General features: G+C 49.9%; 2 long non-coding RNA genes across 2 annotated transcripts; both read right to left on the minus strand.

The window, feature by feature from the left end:
* Positions 1-722: 722 nt before the first annotated feature.
* LOC309880433 lies at positions 723-1,115 on the minus strand. Its single transcript, XR_014317972.1, has 3 exons — positions 1,090-1,115; positions 943-989; positions 723-852 (listed from the first exon to the last, which is right to left on the minus strand). It is a non-coding gene; the product is annotated as an uncharacterized lncRNA (long non-coding RNA).
* A 2,413-nt stretch (positions 1,116-3,528) lies between these two features.
* On the minus strand, positions 3,529-4,944 carry LOC309880172. The gene is made up of 3 exons (XR_014317904.1): positions 4,748-4,944; positions 4,152-4,241; positions 3,529-3,661 (listed from the first exon to the last, which is right to left on the minus strand). It is a non-coding gene; the product is annotated as an uncharacterized lncRNA (long non-coding RNA).
* Between the last annotated feature and the right edge of the window lie 15,977 nt (positions 4,945-20,921).

Here is a 20,921-nt window from a genome sequence, read left to right on the forward strand (position 1 = left end):
CAACAGGAGGCAGAGAGCAGACAGGAGAACTGGGGTGTTTCTAGAAGCAACAATCCCCATGCTTTCGCTGCAGCTTTGAATGTTGGAAGGACATTACCACCAAGCAAGTAACTGAAGCTTTTCCTGCTGGAATTAACTCAAACTTTTATTTATGTAGAAAGAAAAATCTAGGAGCAGAACAGATTACATGCCAAAAGAAGAATTCAATTCCATTCCACTCACAGGAAAACTCACTTACTTCAGCAGGCTATCTGGGAACTAAAAGGCTATGCTGATGGGTCAAAACACACTACAGGACACTAGGGCCGGGCCCTCCGCTGCACCCATTTAAAACCCATCCCTACACTCACCAAGGTGCAACCCCAACCCAAACACAGACACAGCATTTCAGCCTCAACACAGTTTTCGGAACTGCTGGAAAGCAGGCTTCATACTCAGCGAGGCGTGCTCAGGCTACACAGGACAGGGCTTCGGGCACCTCTTTGCCTACCACAGATGATCGACATCAGGAACTGCCACACCAGACAACCTTTTTCTTACACAACACCTTTCTCGGGAACCACGCAGCATTCCAGTGACCTGCTTTCCTCCTACTCTAAAGGCTATCTCAGCCCACCTTGTCTGTGGCACCTCATAAACAGGAGACAAAGCAACCGCAGCAGCAAAAGCCACAGCACCCTTGGGACAGTTACTCTCATCCCCTTATGTACCTCAGCCGCTTGCCTGCCCCCCATGGGAAGAAGAGAAAGCCACCGCAGCGCTTGGAAACCATCCCTGCACGTGCCGCTCCTTGACGCTCTCTGGCCCTATCTCACATCCTCAGCCAATTCTGTGGAGAGCCTGCCACAGCACCTGCAAAGCAAGATGGATACCCTTCGCAGTCACCTTGTGCTACTTGGCAGTTCTGCTCCAATCCAGCTTATGACCAGCTCCTCTTCTTACACAGCTCTTCAGAGTGCAGTTTGCTCCTTTGAGCCTGTGCGAGACACCTGTGAAACAAAAAGAAAAGCATAGGCCGAGGCAGCATCCAAAGCCACAGCACAGCTAGGACAGTTGCTCTCATCTGCTGCCTTACCTCTGCCCACTTACCTGCCCCTGAGGCAGATGATTCCATTTAACCTCTTCAAACAGCTACACCACCTCTAAAAGACAAAGAGGGGATGCTTACACTAACAGTGAGACCTGCAACACAACAACTGCTGCATCTGTTCCTCACTCACCTTGCCAGAGGCAGCTCTGGGTGTGATGTCCCAGGCTGTACACTGCGTTTCAGCTTTATCAAATGAAAACTGTCACAAGATAATCATTCAGCTGCCAGTAGTAGTACCCATCCCTCAACAACACAAGGGACCCCGTTTACAACATTATCGTTTCAAAAGTGTGGACAACTTGCCTCAGCACCTCAGAAGTAGACCAAGCCAGTACACTGAGCTGCCGAATGAGAGCTTGACAATTCCGAAAGGCGTTCTTTCCTTTGGCTGGTTCCTCCTGACGTTTATCTAAGGCTTGCAAAAAAAAAAAAAAAAAGAAAAAGAAAAAGAAAAAAGTCCACATCTGCAAGCTTTGACGATTCAACAACAGAACTCTCCTCCAGAACTATTCAAGCACTACGCGAGCAGCTGCTCTCAAGCAGCTCAATTCTCCTCCCCCAACATCTGCCAAACACCACAGAGATGACTGTGCCAGCTGCCCTTCAGTACATGCCCAGAGGCAGACCGGATGTCTTTGCCAAAACAGTCCCAACAATGTATTAGTACACCCATGCACTGCAACGTTATCTGTCATCACTAACTGCCAGGCAGGACAGCTCCAGACCAAATACATACACACACAGGCACGCCACAAACACTACGAACAAAACACACAACACGAGGCGCAAGAAAAGGTGACCCCCAGAGGAAAGCCCTATGGCAACAGCAAGTCAGAATAGGTGCTCTGTATCAGACCATAAGAGAGACTCAAATGTCACAATATGCGACTGCAAGCAACTGCAAGAACTGGGATGACGGAGGCCTAAAAAACCTGCCTTCAAGACAAGAGACCAGAAGGATGGGGACTGAAAACCCCATAAGACGACGCTTAGGAAATCAATTCCCAAGCAAGAGCTATTGATACGGCCCAGATGACTTCTGCAAGAGCAAGAATGGAAACAGATGTGATCTCAAACAGAATATGACGCACAAGACCTGAAAGAGATCTGCACTCCAAGCAGTGACTGCAAGACAAGAAGTGCTCACATCAGCCCTACGATGATGAAACAAGCATTTAGGACCTTTGGTGTGGCTACCAAGTTGCCCGTCTTGTCTGCCCAGTGGAAGAAGGCAATGCGGATCTCAAGACATGAGGAGCGTGTAACAGATGTTGATCATATCAGGAAACGTTTGATACAAAAAACTATTACACGCACAGAAGCGATTCCTTTAAGCTCCCATTGCAAGACAAGAGGTGCTCAGCTCCCAATTGAATGAACATCAGCAATATTCCGAGGAGGTCAAATGTTGAATACCCTCAGGATGGCTTCCCCAGGGCCAGCCAAGCACCAAGAGCAACAGTACAGTACAGCACACACAACACAGAACACAGATGACAAGCTGGGACTGCCCTGCCTTGCACGTGCTCACGCTGTATGTGACAGAACTTCCCACACATAATCTCTCTGCCTGACCTGATCAATCCTGAAAGGCCCTATCCAAAGCAATGACTTAAAAGCACAGACCCTCGCCCTACGGGTGCATTCACAACCCCAACTCAAACAAAGCACTTTCCCCCCAACTTAGCTTGGGAATGCTGGGAGGCAGGTTTCATCCTCACCAAGGAACACAAAGGCTAGCCAGGACACTGCTTCAGGCACAAGGCTCTTCTTCACCTGCAGAAATAAAGTACCATTAGGCACCAGCACACAGGCCAAACTTCTTCCAGTGAAACACCCTCCTCAGAAACAAAACAGTAGACAACTGACCTGCTCTGCTACTGAAATCAGATAGACAACCTTTAGACAACTCCCCACCTCCCTCTGCCAACCACTCCCCAACATACAGTATTTCTCCCTCAACTTAGTTCTCAGGGCCCAAAATCCTTCCTCAGTGTGAACCACAGAGGCCAGCTAGGATGTTCCCAGGACCTTCTTCGTAACAGGAAAAGAGGAGTCACCCAGAGGTGCACCAATAGACTGCTACACCAAAAACAATACCCGTTTTCCAACTTTTCTCCACTCACCTTCCCGATCCAGGCTTCAAGCTTCCATTCAGTGTGCCGAGCCAAAGTCACGGCTTAGTCCAAGGAGAAAGAACAGACAAATGTGACAATCCACAAAACAGTCTATACCCACTCCTTTCCTCCCCTACTGCAACAGCCAAGAAGCCCCAGAGCCACGTGCTCCAACCCAGTACCACCGCTATGCTCACCTAACATCCCAAGGAGATGCATTGCGCTCCCAGCTCCTCTTGTGCTCCGAGCATCTCCAGCATTTCAGGAACTAGAACCGCTGATGTCTGGCACATCTCAGAAACGTGGCAGGAGATGTACTCTGCTGTCGCAAGGCACTTGCGAAGCCAGCCCGACATGTGAAGCAGACTAACACAGTCCACCGAACAATTCAGGGCCCCCACTGCTGTCCACTCACCCTCATGCTTCGTTCAAGTTCCCGTGCCTATGCCCTGAGCTACAAGAAACAAAGAGAGAAGGTCACAACCACAATGGACAAGCAAACAGTGCAGGTCCTTGCAGAGAACTCAAACACAGAGACAAGAGCTAGACAAATAAAAAAAACACCCTGAAGTCCAAAAATGCCAGATGGCCATGCATAGCAGCCCCGGCAGGGGTAATCACAGACAATCTTTGCAGACGAAAAAGGTAACCCTACTTAGTCTCTTGGTAATACTGCACCAATGTGGTCAAACCTCTTGTAGTATGTAATGAAGCTGGTTTTAGTCCCCTGGAAAATTACACAAGTGGGTTGATTCATCTAGAGATTAAAACATAGCTCAAAACCAGGAGCAAATCCCAGCACCCCAAAAAAAAAGTGAGCCAGCAGCTTCTACTAAATATCCCTCTATTAAGTGAATTCCAAGGACTTAGAAATCCAGAAACCCATAGACTCCAGCCTGCCTAGAGAACCCTGCAACTGACTGAAGGAAAATCAAAACACTTACCCTAAAGAGCAGCCCAGGCAGAATTAACTCTTATGGCATACTTGGGGCTCATATACCTTTTGGTCCCGCCCAGCACACAAACCAAATCACCTGGAAAAGGGGAGGGACAAAGCAAAAGGAAGTAGAAAGAGAGCAGGAGCAGCAGCAGCTGGTTTTTATTTTTTTGTTTGCTTTTTTTAAGATCTGCTTTACGTGAACAACATGCAGAGTGCAAACAAGAGAACTGGGGTGTTTCTAGAAGCAATAATCCCCATGCTGTTGCTGCAGCTTTGAATATTAAAAGGACAATACGACCCAGCAAGTACCTGGAACTTTTTTAACTGGAATTAGCTCAAACTTTTATTTACACAGAAAGACAAATCTAGGAGCAGAACAGATTATACACCAACAAAATTAATTCAATTTCACCCCCACGAAAAAATCACATACTCTCATCCCCTCCTGTACCTCAGCCGCTTGCCTACCCCACGTGGCACACGCTTCCATCTGTTCTCTTTACCTACTTATAGCACCGCTAAAAGGCAAACTGGAATTTTACTCTATTGGATGTAGGAAAATAACTGCAGTGACAACCGCACCCCAAAAACAACAGTTACGTCTGCTCATCACGCACCAGAGTCACTGCAGAGGCAGCTCGGGTCAAGATGTCCTGCACTGTGCACTGCGTTTCACCCTGAACAAAGGAAAAACACAGGCAGAAGATAAACATTCAGCTGACAGCAGTAGCACCCATCCCTCAACAACAAAAGGGACCCCGTCTTTAGTTTTATCCTTTCAAAACAGCAGGCCACTTGCCTCTGTACCTGCAAATTAGGTCCAAGCTTGAAAGGAGCGGCCAGCATCACCCATGCCACCTGGGAAAACAAAAGGACACAATGACCACTGTGCTTGCAAGCACACACCTGCCACACTGCTCCTCTATCCCAAACAGCCTCACCTCAGACCCTCACAGGGAAACACCTGAGCGTCTTCCCTTCGCTTCAGATAAGGGATGACCAGGCTGACAACACTCACCTTCCCTCAGAGCTTCGTGACATGAGCATTTCCCTTCCCTGTCCACGACTGCACAAAGCACCTGTAGGGAAAAGAGAAACGCACACTTTGAGGCACCTCACAGCCACAGCGTACCTGCTGCAATACATCTCTCTTCCCAGCTCCGGTACTTCAGCTGCTCAACAGCTCTAACTCAGATTCTTCGCTCACAGAGCCACAGCAAACTCTGCCCAGGCCACACAACACACACTACACAAGCTACAATGGCTAAGACACACAAGCTGGAACGTTCCCACCCAACAATCAGTCGCATCTCACAGGAAGGCTGCCGCACACCCCAAGAAACCAAAACTACCAGTCCTGAGCAGCTCCCTACCTCCTACTGCCAACCACGCTCAGCACACACACTATTTACCCCTCAAAAAAAAAATTTAGAATACACACTCACAAAAAAAAAAAGAGATCCATAAAGGCAAAAGAGACATGCACGCACAGCAGCCCCAACAGGGGTAATCACAGACATACCCTTTGCAGGGGAAAGAACAGACTCTGAAACAACCCTGCTCAGGCTCTTGGTAATGCTGCATCTATACTGCCAAGCCACATGTAGCATGAAATGAAGCTGGTTTTACTCCTCTGGAAAATTACACAAGTAGCTTTACACATCTAGAGATCAAAATAAAGCTCAAAAACAGAAAAGTATCCCACCATCCAAAAAAAAAAAAAAAAGTGAGCCACCAACCTCTACTAAATACCCCTCTATTAAGTGAATTCCAAGCACTTAAAAATCCTGAAATCCATAGACTCCAGCCTGCCTAGAGAACCCTACAACTGACTGAAAGAAAAACAAAATACTTGACCCAAAGAACAGCCCAGGCAGAAGGAGCTCTCTGATGCCATGCCTGGGGCTCATATACCTTTTAGCCCCGCCCAATATCCAAACCCAATCACCTGGAAAATGGGAGGGACAAAGCACAAGGAAGTAGGAGCAGAGCAGGAACAGCAGCAGCAGGTTTTCATTTCTTGTGTGGTTTTTTTCATTTGTTTGTTTGTTTTGTTGGTTTTTTATTTTAAATCTGCTTTACCTGAACAACATGCAGAGAGCAGACAAGAGACCTGGGGTGTTTCTAGAAGCAACAATCCCCACGCTTTTGCTGCAGCTTTTAATATTGAAAGGACAACACAACCAGTCAAGTAACTGAAACTTTTTCAAATGGAATTACGTCAAACACGTTCATTATCACTTGCAAAAACAGAGAACCAGCATTCACTAGCATGCCAGTCCTGATACCCACCTCCTGCACAACGCTCACTACTACTGATACAACACACAGTTGTGCAATACCTCTCTGTTCCCAGCTCCTTTCCCTCACCTGCTCAGTAGCTCCAACTAAGAAATGGGCCCGGGCGGCGCCGCGCCGAAATGGGCCCGGGCGGCGCCGCGCCGAAATGGGCCCGGGCGGCGCCGCGCCGAAATGGGCCCGGGCGGCGCCGCGCCGAAATGGGCCCGGGCGGCGCCGCGCCGAAATGGGCCCGGGCGGCGCCGCGCCGAAATGGGCCCGGGCGGCGCCGCGCCGAAATGGGCCCGGGCGGCGCCGCGCCGAAATGGGCCCGGGCGGCGCCGCGCCGAAATGGGCCCGGGCGGCGCCGCGCCGAAATGGGCCCGGGCGGCGCCGCGCCGAAATGGGCCCGGGCGGCGCCGCGCCGAAATGGGCCCGGGCGGCGCCGCGCCGAAATGGGCCCGGGCGGCGCCGCGCCGAAATGGGCCCGGGCGGCGCCGCGCCGAAATGGGCCCGGGCGGCGCCGCGCCGAAATGGGCCCGGGCGGCGCCGCGCCGAAATGGGCCCGGGCGGCGCCGCGCCGAAATGGGCCCGGGCGGCGCCGCGCCGAAATGGGCCCGGGCGGCGCCGCGCCGAAATGGGCCCGGGCGGCGCCGCGCCGAAATGGGCCCGGGCGGCGCCGCGCCGAAATGGGCCCGGGCGGCGCCGCGCCGAAATGGGCCCGGGCGGCGCCGCGCCGAAATGGGCCCGGGCGGCGCCGCGCCGAAATGGGCCCGGGCGGCGCCGCGCCGAAATGGGCCCGGGCGGCGCCGCGCCGAAATGGGCCCGGGCGGCGCCGCGCCGAAATGGGCCCGGGCGGCGCCGCGCCGAAATGGGCCCCAACAGACTTATTCTCTAGAGATGAAGGAGGTGACCCTGCTCACTCTCTAAGCACTACTACACTTATGTGGTCAAGGAACCCTACCCCACGGTTTCCCAAAAACAACGTACCTTTTCTTTTTCTTATCTTTTATTTACATAGAAAGAAAAATCTAGGAGCAGAACTGATTATACGCCAAAAAAAGAAAAAAATCAATTCCGTTCCACTCACAGGAAAAATCACTTACTTCAGTAGGCTGAGACCCAAAAGGCTATGCTCATGGGTCAAAACACACTACAGGACACTGGGGCCAGGCCCTCCGCTGCACCCACTTAAAACCCATCCCTACACTCACCAAGGTACAACCCCAAACCAAACACAGACGCAGCATTTCAGATTCAACGCAGTTTTGGGAACTGCTGGAAAGCAAGCTTCATCCTCAGCGAGGAGTGCTCAGGCTACACAGGACAGGGCTTTGGGCACCTCTTTGCCTACCAAGAAAGACTGCCATCAGCACCTGATTTGTTCTGACTCTGAAGGCTAACATCACAGCCCACATTGCCTGGGACACCTGATAAACAGAACAGAAAGCAGCCATACCGTTTTCAAGCCATCCCTGCACGTGTCACGCCTTGATGATCTGCAACCTCTTCTCAAATCCTCAACCACTTCTGTGGAGAGCCTGCCATGGCACCTGCAAAGCAAGATGGATACCCTTCGCTGTCACCTTGTGCTACTTGGCAGTTCTGCTCCAATCCAGCAAACAGCCCGCCCTTCTCATGCTGCTCTTCAGAGTGCAGCTTGGCCCCTCTGAGCCTGTGCGAGAAACCTGTGAAACAAAGAAAAGCATAGGCTGAAGCAGCATCCAAAGCCACAGCACAGCTAGGACAGTTACTCTCATCTGCTCCCTTACCTCGGCCCCCTCACCTGCCCTCAAGGAAGATGCTTCCATCTGCTCTCTTAAGCCAGCTACAACACCCCTGAAATATAAACAGGATTTTTACTGTATTTTGTGTAGTTAAGTAACTGCAGTGACAACTGCACCACTAAAGTACCTGCTACATCTGTTCATTGCTCACCTTGCCGAAAGCAGCTATGCTCAAGTCCCACGTTGTACACTGTGTTTCAGCTTTAACAAATGAAAACAGTCACAATAGAATCATTCAGCTGCCAGCATTAGCACCCATCCCTCAACAACAAAAGGGACCCCGTTTACAATGTTATCATTACAAAACAGCAGCCCCGTTGCCTCAGCACCTCAGAAGTACATCAAGCCAGTCACCGAGCTGCCCACCGAGTGCTGAACAGTTCCAGAAGGAGCTCTTTCCTGTGACAGGTTCCTCCAAAGGTTTACACTCTACTGGTGACAGGATAGAAATAAAAATAAAAATTTCAAAACTCCGTATCTGTAAGCTTTCAAGATTCAACAGACCTCCTCAACCACAGCGTTCAAGCACTATGCGAGAAGCTGCTCACAAACAGATATACTCTCCCAAATCCACATCTGCCAACCACCAGAAATGACTATACCAGCTGCCCTTCAGTACGTGCCCAGAGCCTGACCGGATGTCTTTGCCAAAACAGTCCAGACAATGTATTAGTACACCCATTCACTGCAACGTTAGCTGTCATCACTAACTGCCAGGCAGGACAGCTCCAGACCAAACACATACACACACAGGCACGCCACAAACACTACAAACAAAACACACAACACGAGGCGCAAGAAAAAGTGACCCCCCAGAGGGAAGCCCTATGGCAACAGCAAGTCAGAACAGGTGCTCTGCAGCAGACCCCAGGAGAGACTCAAGTGTCACGACACACGACTGGAAGCAACTGCCAGAACTGGGATGATGGAGGCCTAAAAAGCCTGCCTTTAAGACAAGACACCAGAAGGATGGGGGGTGAAAACCCCCTAAGAAGACGCTTAGGAATGCAATTCCCAAGCAAGAGCTCCTCATGCGACCCAGATGACTTCTGCAAGAGTGAGGATGGAAACAGACGCGATCTCAAACCAAATACGATGCACAAGACCTGAAACAGATCTGCTCTTTAAGCAGCGACTGCAAGAAGAGAAGTGCTCAGATCAGAGTCATGATGACAAAACAAGCATTGAGGCTCTTCAGCACCGCTACCAAGTCGCCTGTCTAGTCAGTCCAGTCTAAAAAGCTAGGAAGATATCGAGACCGAAGAAGCACAGAACAGACGCTGCAGAAGCAACACAAGACAGATGAACAGAAGGAAACTGTCCTGCCTGGTGCACACATTCACGCTACAAAATAATCCCGCTTCTTCTATTAGCCTGGTGACCCAGCCACAAGCAGCCTGAACGTGACCAGGCCTGAGCCACCCTCACAGTGGCACCAAGTCTATTCAGCCAGCTGGTTCCATGCTGCTCTGGCTCCCAGCTCCCATTAGCCACCCCAGATACGCAAATACTAGGTGACCCCCAACTTAGCTCTCAGGTTTCTGCATGGTAAATTCCCTCCGCCTCAAGAAATGCACAGGCACTGATTGTCATCTTAGGCAATTGCCAGGCTCATCATCAGCTGCAAAAACAGAGTAACAGCATTCACTAACACGCCAGCCATGATGCCCACCTGCTCCACAATGCTGACTAGTACTGATGCAACATACAATTGTGCTCACCTCTTCCTCTCTGAATCCAAGCTCCAACAGTGCAGCCAGTATCATCCACACCACCTGGGAAAACAAAGGGATTAAATGATCGTCGCAATCACAACAAATCACCCAATGGTGGTTTTTTGTTGTTGTTGTTTGTGTGTGTTTCTTGTTTTTTTGTGTTTTTTTTTTTTTTTTTTTTTTTTTTGAAATCTGCTTTAGCTCAAAAGCATTCAGACTGCAGACAAGAGAACTGGGGTGTTTCTAGAAGCAACAATCCCCATGCTTATGCTGCAGCTTTGAATATTAAAAGGACAATACAACCCAGCAAGTAACTGGAAATTGCTTAACTGGAAATAGCTCAAACTTTTTTTTTTTTTAACGTAGAAAGAAAAATCTAGGTGCAGAACAGATTATACGCCAAAACAATCAAACACCAAACAATCTTCCCTTCGCTTCGGATAAGGGATGAACACACTGACAACACAAACCTTCCCTCAGAGCTTCGTGACATGAGGATTTACCTTCCCTGGCCATGACTGCACAAAGCACTTGCAAAGACAGGAGAAAAGCACACTCTGAGGCACCTCACAGCCACAGCGTACCTGCTTGTGGTGGTTTTACCGTGCTGGGCAGCTAAACCCCACAACTGCTCTCTCACTCCCCCTCTTTTAGATGAGGAGGGGGAGAACTAAAGCAAAGAACAACTCACAGGTTGAGATAAGGATAATTTAATTAAAAGGGAAATAATAATAATAATTAAAGATTATTATGAGCTAAACAATTTAAAGGAAAATAAAAAGGCAAAGGGGAAAAGAAAGGGGGAAAGGGAAAAAATAAAAAAAGGAAGGAAAACAAACAAATAAAATAAATGAAGGCTATATGGAAGCGCAAAGGAAAGAAATTACTCTCTACTTCCCACAAATGAGCGATGATTGACCACGTCCTTGAAGCAGGGCCTCAACGCACGTAGCTGGTGTTCGAGAGGAGGACCGATGTTTTCTCAACAAGAGCCCACCCCTCCCCTCCTCTTCCTGTCTCCACTTTTATCGCTGAGTATGACATTACACGGTATGGAATATCCCTTTGGTTGGTTTAGGTCAGCAGCCCTAGTGATGTTTGTCTCCTCACTTTTTGCCCACCCCCTAGGAGGGTTAGAGAAAGGCCCCATACTGTGCCACTGCAGCTCAGCAGTAGACACAACACTGGTGTGATAACACTGCTGTTCCAGCTACAAGTGCAGAGTAAGGCACTGTATGGGCTGCTGCCAGGAAAGTTAATATTCCAGCCAGACACAGTACACTGCTGCAATACCTCTCTCTTCCCAGCTCCGGTACTTCAGCTGCTCAACAGCTCTAACTCAGATTCTTCGCTCACAGCGCCACAGCAAACTCTGCCCGGGACACACAACACACACTACACAAGCTACATTGCTTAACACACACAAGCTAGAACGTTCCCGCCCAACAATCAGTCACATCGCACAGGAAGGATGCTGCATATTCCTAGAAACCAAACCTACCAGTCCTGAGCAGCTCCCCACCTCCTCCTGCCAACCACGCTCAGCACACACACTATTTGCCCCTCACAAAAAAAAAAGTTAGAACATACACACACACACAAAAAAAAAAAACACAATTGAGCTCCACAAATGCCGAAAAGACATGCACACACAGCAGCCCCGGCAGGGGTAATCACAGACTTACCCTTCGCAGATGAAAGAGGAGATTCTGATACAACCCTACTCAGCCTCTTGGTAATGCTGCACCTACGCTGTCAAGCCACACGTACCATACAATCAAGCTGGTTTTAATCCTCTGGAGAATTACAGAAGTAGGTTAACACATCTAGAGATTAAAATATAGATCAAAAACAGAAAAATATCCCACCATCGCAAAAAACAGTGAACCAACAGCCTCTACTAAATTAAGTGAATTCCAAGCACTTAAAATCCAGAAATCCATAGACTCCAGCCTGCCTAGAGAACCCTGCAACTGACTGAAGGAAAACAAAACACTTACCCCAAAGAGCAGCCCAGGCAGAAGGAGCTCTCTGATGCCATGCCTGGGGATCACATACCTTTTGGCCCCGCCCAATATCCAAACCCAATCACCTGGAAAATGGGAGGGACAAAGCACAAGGAAGTAGGAGCAGAGCAGGAACAGCAGCAGCAGGTTTTCATTTCTTGTGTGGTTTTTTTTCGTTTGTTTGTTTTGTTGTTTTTTTTTTTTTTTTTTTTTTTTTTTTAAGTCTGCTTTACCTGAACAACATGCAGAGAGCAGACAAGAGACCTGGGGTGTTTCTAGAAGCAACAATCCCCATGCTTTTGCTGCAGCTTTTAATATTGAAAGGACAACACCAGTCAAGTAACTGGAACTTTTTCAAATGGAATAACGTCAAACACGTTCATTATCACTTGCAAAAACAGAGAACCAGCATTCACTAGCATGCCAGTCCTGATACCCACCTCCTGCACAACGCTCACTACTACTGATGCAACACACAGTTGTGCAATACCTCTCTGTTCCCAGCTCCTTTCCCTCACCTGCTCAGTAGCTCCAACTAAGAAATGGGCCCGGGCGGCGCCGCGCCGAAATGGGCCCGGGCGGCGCCGCGCCGAAATGGGCCCGGGCGGCGCCGCGCCGAAATGGGCCCGGGCGGCGCCGCGCCGAAATGGGCCCGGGCGGCGCCGCGCCGAAATGGGCCCGGGCGGCGCCGCGCCGAAATGGGCCCGGGCGGCGCCGCGCCGAAATGGGCCCGGGCGGCGCCGCGCCGAAATGGGCCCGGGCGGCGCCGCGCCGAAATGGGCCCGGGCGGCGCCGCGCCGAAATGGGCCCGGGCGGCGCCGCGCCGAAATGGGCCCGGGCGGCGCCGCGCCGAAATGGGCCCGGGCGGCGCCGCGCCGAAATGGGCCCGGGCGGCGCCGCGCCGAAATGGGCCCGGGCGGCGCCGCGCCGAAATGGGCCCGGGCGGCGCCGCGCCGAAATGGGCCCGGGCGGCGCCGCGCCGAAATGGGCCCGGGCGGCGCCGCGCCGAAATGGGCCCGGGCGGCGCCGCGCCGAAATGGGCCCGGGCGGCGCCGCGCCGAAATGGGCCCGGGCGGCGCCGCGCCGAAATGGGCCCGGGCGGCGCCGCGCCGAAATGGGCCCGGGCGGCGCCGCGCCGAAATGGGCCCGGGCGGCGCCGCGCCGAAATGGGCCCGGGCGGCGCCGCGCCGAAATGGGCCCGGGCGGCGCCGCGCCGAAATGGGCCCGGGCGGCGCCGCGCCGAAATGGGCCCGGGCGGCGCCGCGCCGAAATGGGCCCGGGCGGCGCCGCGCCGAAATGGGCCCGGGCGGCGCCGCGCCGAAATGGGCCCGGGCGGCGCCGCGCCGAAATGGGCCCGGGCGGCGCCGCGCCGAAATGGGCCCGGGCGGCGCCGCGCCGAAATGGGCCCCAACAGACTTATGCTTTAGAGATCTAGAAGGTGAGCCAGCTCACTCTCTAGGCACTACTGCACTTATGCGGTCAAGAGGCATTACCCCACTGTTTCCCAAGAACAACTACCTGGAAACCCCTCATAAACATACTTCTAATATGTCAATTCAAGGACATCAGGACTAGAGGGCTGCAAGGTCTAAGGACTCAACAGACAGCAAACACACAGGCAAAAGCTCCAGAAATTTAACCAACTGTCCCTAAACCTGAAAAAGACTACCCCTTACATGCCCACTGCTGCCATTTCCAGATACATGCTCCCACAGGGAGCCTCCATCATACATTTCTCCTAAACCCTGCTCCATCACTTCAACAGCAAGGTTTTGCCTTTGATAATATTTGACATACAGGCAAAGACTCTCTAAAAGCCCCGTAATTCTGCAAAAATCATAAGGGACCCAGAACCACAAAGCAAACACACAAAGTAACACCCCTATACTATCCATAAAACTGCTATAACAACTACTCACCTGAGGAAGAGCTGCAGGGAATACAGGCACCTCCTACTAGATTGCTTTACTATGACAGATCCTACTAGCTGCCACCTCAAAAAGATGTGAGTACCAGTTTCTACTTGAAAATGCATCAGTTCATAAACTCTGACCCACCTAAAGAACCCTGCAAACAACTGAAGGAAAAACAAAGCACTTACCCCAAAGAGCAGCCCAGGCAGAAGGAGCTCTCTGATGGCACACCTGCAACTCAGTTACCATTAGGTACCACTTAGAACCTGAAGCCAATCACCTGGGAAAATGCAGGGGGAAAGCACAAAAAAAGCAGAAAGAAGAGGAGCAGCAGCTGTGGTGTTTTTAACTTCTTTATATGGCTTAGCTCAACAGCATGCAGAGTGCAGACAGGAGAACTGGGGTCTTTCTAGAAGCAACAATCCCCATGCTTTTGCTGCAGCTTTGAATATTCAAAGGACAAAACAACAAAGCAAGTAACTGATTTTTTTTTCCATCTGGAATTAGCTCCATCTTTTATTTACGTAGAAAGAAAAAACTAGGAGCAGAATAGATTACACGCCAATAAACAAAAAAAAAAAATCCTTTCCACTCGCAGGAAAAATCACTTAATTGAGTAGGCTGAGAACCAAAAGGCTATGCTGATGTGTTAAAACACACTACAGGACACAGGGGCCAAGCCCTCCGCTGCACTGAATTAAAACCCATCCCTACACTTACCAAGGTACAACCCCAACCCAAACACAGACGCAGCATTTCAGCCTCAACACAGTTTTCAGAACTGCTGGAAAGCAAGCTTCATCCTCAGCGAGGAGTGTTCAGGCTGCACAGGACAGGGCTTCAGGCACCTCTTTGCCTACCAAGGAAGACTGCCATCAGCACCTGCTTTGTTCCAATTCTAAACACTAACATCACAGCCCACATTGCCTGGGACACCTGATAAACAGAACAGAAAGCAGCCATACCGTTTTCAAGCCATCCCTGCACGTGTCACGCCTTGATGATCTGCAACCTCTTCTCAAATCCTCAACCACTTCTGTGGAGAGCCTGCCATGGCACCTGCAAAGCAACATGGATACCCTTCGCTGTCACCTTGTGCTACTTGGCAGTTCTGCTCCAATCCAGCAAACAGCCCGCCCTTCTCATGCTGCTCTTCAGAGTGCAGCTTGGCCCCTCTGAGCCTGTGCGAGAAACCTGTGAAACAAAGAAAAGCATAGGCTGAAGCAGCATCCAAAGCCACAGCACAGCTAGGACAGTTACTCTCATCTGCTCCCTTACCTCGGCCCCCTCACCTGCCCTCAAGGAAGATGCTTCCATCTGCTCTCTTAAGCCAGCTACAACACCCCTGAAATATAAACAGGATTTTTACTGTATTTTGTGTAGTTAAGTAACTGCAGTGACAGCTGCACCACTAAAGTACCTGCTACATCTGTTCATTGCTCACCTTGCCGAAAGCAGCTCTGGTCAAGTCCCGCATTGTACACTGTGTTGAAGCTTTAACAAATGAAAACAGTCACAATAGAATCATTCAGCTGCCAGCATTAGCACCCATCCCTCAACAACAAAAGGGACCCCATTTACAATGTTATCATTTCAAAACAGCAGCCCCCTTGCCTCAGCACCTCAGAAGTACATCAAGCCAGTCACCGAGCTGCCCACCGAGTGCTGAACAGTTCCAGAAGGAGCTCTTTCCTGTGACAGGTTCCTCCAAAGGTTTACACTCTACTGGTGACAGGATAGAAATAAAAATAAAAATTTCAAAACTCCATATCTGTAAGCTTTCAAGATTTCACAGACCTCCTCAACCACACTGTTCAAGCACTATGCGAGCAGCTGCTCGCAACCAGATCAACTCTCCCCACCCTCATCTGTCAAACACCACTGACATGACTGTGCCAGCTGCCCTTCAGTACGTGCTCAGAGGCAGACCATATGTCTTTGCCAAAACAGTCCCAACAATGTATTAGTACACCCATGCACTGCCACGTTAGCTGTCATCACTAACTGCCAGGCAGGACAGCTCCAGACCAAACACAGGCACACCACAAACACTACGAACAAAACACACAACACGAGGCGCAAGAAAAAGTGACCCCCAAAGGGAAGTCAGAACAGCAAGTGAGAACAGGTGCTCTGCATCAGACCCAAGGAGAGACTCAAATGTCATGACGTGACTGGAAGCAACTGCCAGAACTGGGATGATGGAGACCTAAAAGCCTGCCTTCAAGACAAGAGACCAGAAGGATGGGGACTGAAAACCCCGTAGGAAGACACTTGGGACATCAATTCCTAAGCAGGAACTCCTGATGTGGCCCAGATAACTTCAGCAAGAGTCAGGATGGAAACAGATGTGATCTGAAACCAAATATGATGCACACGGCCTGAAACAGATCTGCTCTTTAAGCAGTGACTGCAAGACAAGAAGTGCTCGCATCAGCCTTACGATGACAAAACAAGCATTTAGGACCTTTGGTGTGGCTACCATGTTGCACGTCTTGTCTGCCCAGTGGAAGGCAATGCAGATATCAAGACATGAGGAGAATGTAACATATGATGATCATATCAGAAAACATTTGATATAAAAATATTACACGCACAGAAGTGATCCCTTTAAGCTCCCACTGCAAGGCAAGAGGTACTCAGCTCCCAGTTCAACATCAGCAATATTCTGAGGAGGTCACATGTTCAACACCATCAGGATGGCTTCTCCAGGGCCTGCCGAGCACCAAGAGCAACAGCACAGACAACACAGATGACAAGCTGGGACTGCCCTGCCTGGCACATGTTCATGCTGTACACGACAGAACTCCCCACACATAATCTTTCTGCCTGACCTTATCGATCCTGAAAGGCCCCATCCAAAGCAATGACTTAAAAGCACAGACCCTCGCCCTACGGGTCCATTCACAACCCCAACTCAAACATAGCACTTGCCACCCTACTTAGCTTGGGAATGCTGGGAGGCAGGTTCCATGCTCACCAAGGAACACAAAGCCTAGCCAGGACATTGCTTCAGGCACAAGGCTCTTCTTCACCTGCAGAAATAAAGTACCGTCAGGCACCAGCACACCAGCCGAATTTCTTCCAGTGAAACGACCTCCTCAGAAACAAAGTAGTAGTCAACTGACCTGCTCCTCTACTGAAATCAGACAGACACCCTCTAGACAAATCCCTGTCTCCCCCTGCCAACCACTCCCCAACACACAATATTTGCCCCTGGACTTAATTCTCAGGGCTCAGAAACCATCCTCAATGTGGACCGCAGAGGCCAGCTAGGATGTTCCCAGGACCTTCTTCGTAACAGGAAAAGAGGAGTCACCCAGAGGTGCACCAATAGACTGCTACACTAAAAACAATACCCGTTTTCCAACTTTTCTCCACTCACCTTCCCAATCCAGGCATCAAGCTTCCATTCACTGTGCTGAGCCAAGTTCACAGGGCTTAGTCCAAGGAGAAAAAACAGACAAAACGTGACAATCCACAAAACAGTCTATACCCACTCCTCTTCTTTCCTCCTGTAAAACAAGAGCCCAGAAGCCCCAGAGCCACGTGCTCCAACCCAGTACCACCGCTATGCTCACCTAACATCCCAAGGAGATGCATCGCACTTCCAGCTCCTCTTGTGCTCCGAGCAGCTCCAGCGTTTCAGGAGCCACTGACGTCTGGCACGTCTCAGAAACATGGCAGGAGACGTACTCTGCTGTCGCAAGGTGCTTGCAAAGCTGGCGCAACAGGTGAAGTAGTCCACAGAACAACTCAGGGCCCCCACTGCTGTCCACTCATCCTCATGCTTCATTCAAGTTTCCGTGCCTATGCCCTGGGCTACAAGAAATGAAGAGAGAAGGCCATGTCCACAATGGACACGCAAACAGTGCAGCTCCTTGCAGAAAACTCAAATACAGAGACCAGAGCCAGACAAATAAAAAAACCACCCTGAAGTCCACAAATGCTGAAAGGCTATGAATGCACAGGAGCCCCAACAGAGGTAGCCACAGACTTACCCTTTGCAGATGAAAAAGCTGAACCTGCTCAGTCTCTTGGTAATACTGCAACTACGTGGTTGAGCCTCTTGTAGCATGTGATCAAGCTGGTTTTAGTCCTCAGGAGAGTTACACAAGTGGGTTGATTCATCTACAGATTAAAATACAGCTCAAAAACAAGAGTGTATCCCACCATCCCAAAAAACAGTGAGCCAGCAACCTTCACTAAATATTCCTCTATTAAGTGAATTCCAAGCACTTAAAATCCAGAAATCCATAGACTTCAGCCTGCCTAAACAACCCTGCAACTGACTGACAGAAAAACAAAGCACTTACTCCAAGGAGCAGCCCAGGCAGAATGAGCTCTCTGATGCCATGCCTGGGGCTCATATACCTTTTGGCCCCACCCAGCACCCAAACCCAATCACATGGTAAAGGGAAGGGGCAAAGCACAAGAAGGTAGGAAGAGAGCAGGCACAGCAACAGCTGTGATTTTTTTTTTTGCTGTTGTTTCTTTCTTTTCTGTTTGTTTCTTTTCTAAAATCTGCTTTAGCTCAGAAGCATGCAGAGAGCAGGCAAGAGATCTGGGGTGTTTCTAGAAGCAAAACTCCCTGTGCTTTTGCTACAGCTTTTAATATTGAACTGACAGTATCACCAAGCAAGTAACTGAAACTTTCTGAACTGGAATTAGTTTAAGCACGCTCATTCCCATCTGTAAACACAGAACCAGCATTCACTAGCATGCTAGCCCATACATTTCTCCTAAACCCTGCTCCATCACTTTACCACCAACGTTTTGACTTTGATAATATTTGACATACAGGCAAAGACTCTCTAAAAGCCCCGTAATTCTGCAAAAATCATAAGGGACCCAGAACCACAAAGCAAACACACAAAGTAACATCACCATACTATCTGTAAAACTGCTATAATAACTACTCACTTGAGGAAGAGCTGCATGCAATACAGGTAACTACTACTAGATTTCTTTACTATGACAGATCCTACCAGTTACCACCTCAAAAAGATGTGAGTACCGGTTTCTACTTGAAAACGCATCAGTCCATAGACTCTGACACACCTAAAGAACCCTGCAACTGACTGAAGGAAAAACAAAGCACCTACCCAAAAGAGTAACCCAGGCTGAAGGAGCTCTCTGATGGCATACCTGCAATTGAGTTACCATTTGGTCCCACCTGGAAACGGAAGACAATCACCTGGGAAAGTACAAAAAAAAAAAAAAAAAAAAAAAAAAAAAAAACAGAAAGATGAGGAGCAGTAGATATGGTTTCTTTAATTATTTATATGGCTTAGCTCAACAGCATGCAGAGTGCAGACAAGAGAACTGGGGTTTTTCTAGAAGCAGACTAACACAGTCCACCAAAAAACTCAGAGTCCCCACAGACATCCACTCTCCCTCGTGCCTCATTCAAGTTTCCGTGCCTATGCCCTGAGCAACAAGAAACAAATAGAGAAGGCCACATCCACAATGGACACGCAAACAGTGCAGCTCCTTGCAGAAAACTCAAATACAGAGACCAGAGCTAGAAAAAAAAATAAATAAATAAACAAACACCCTGAAGTCAACAAAAGCCAAAAGGCCATGAATGCACAGGAGCCCCAACAGAGGTAGCCACAGACTTACCCTTTGCAGATGAAAAAGCTGAACCTGCTCAGTCTCTTGGTAATACTGCAACTACGTGGTTGAGCCTCTTGTAGCATGTGATCAAGCTGGTTTTAGTCCTCAGGAGAGTTACACAAGTGGGTTGATTCATCTACAGATTAAAATACAGCTCAAAAACAAGAGTGTATCCCACCATCCCAAAAAACAGTGAGCCAGCAACCTTCACTAAATATTCCTCTATTAAGTGAATTCCAAGCACTTAAAATCCAGAAATCCATAGACTTCAGCCTGCCTAAACAACCCTGCAACTGACTGACAGAAAAACAAAGCACTTACTCCAAGGAGCAGCCCAGGCAGAATGAGCTCTCTGATGCCATGCCTGGGGCTCATATACCTTTTGGCCCCACCCAGCACCCAAACCCAGTCACGTGGTAAAGGGGAGGGGCAAAGCACAAGAAAGTAGGAAGAGAGCAGGAACAGCAGCAGCTGTGATGTTTTTTTGTTTGTTTCTTTCTTTTCTATTTTTTTTTAATCTGCTTTAGCTCAAAAACATGCAGAGAGCAGACAAAGCAAAAATCCCTGTGCTTTTGCTGCAGCTTTTAATATTGAACTGACAGTATCACCAAGCAAGTAACTGAAACTTTCTGAACTGGAATTAGTTTAAGCACGCTCATTCCCATCTGTAAACACAGAACCAGCATTCACTAGCCCTAACCGTAACCCCAACCCTCACCCTAAACCCTAACCCTAGCCCCAGCCCTAGCCCCTAACCCCAACCCTAGTTTCTGAGAACTACATTTCCCGGCATGCTCCGGGCACCCAACATGGCCTCCCGGAAGTCCGAAGTCCGAGAACTACATTTCCCGGTATGCTCTGGGCACACAACATGGCCTCCCGGAAGTCCGGAGTCCGAGAACCACATTTCCCGGTATGCTCTGGGCACACAACATGGCCTCCCGGAAGTTCGGAGTCCGAGAACTACATTTCCCGGTATGCTCTGGGCACCCAACATGGCCTCCCGGAAGTCCGGAGTCCGAGAACTACATTTCCCGGTATGCTCTGGGCACACAACATGGCCTCCCGGAAGTCCGGAGTCCGAGAACTTCATTTCCCTGTATGCTCTGGGAACCCAACATGGCCTCCCGGAAGTCCAGAGTCCGAGAACTACGTTTCCCGGTCTGCTCTGGGAACCCAACATGGCCTCCCGGAAGTCCAGAGTCCGAGAACTACATTTCCCGGTATGCTCTGGGCACCCAACATGGCCTCCCGGAAGTCCGGAGTCCGAGAACTACATTTCCCGGTATGCTCTGGGCACCCAACATGGCCTCCCGGAAGTCCGGAGTCCGAGAACTACATTTCCCGGTATGCTCTGGGCACCCAACATGGCCTCCCGGAAGTCCGGAGTCCGAGAACTACGTTTCCCGGTATGCTCTGGGCACCCAACATGGCCTCCCGGAAGTCCGGAGTCCGAG

Source organism: Aythya marila (genome assembly GCF_965140915.1).
Source record: "Aythya marila genome assembly, chromosome: 7".
In the NCBI taxonomy this organism is placed as follows: Eukaryota; Metazoa; Chordata; class Aves; order Anseriformes; family Anatidae; genus Aythya; species Aythya marila.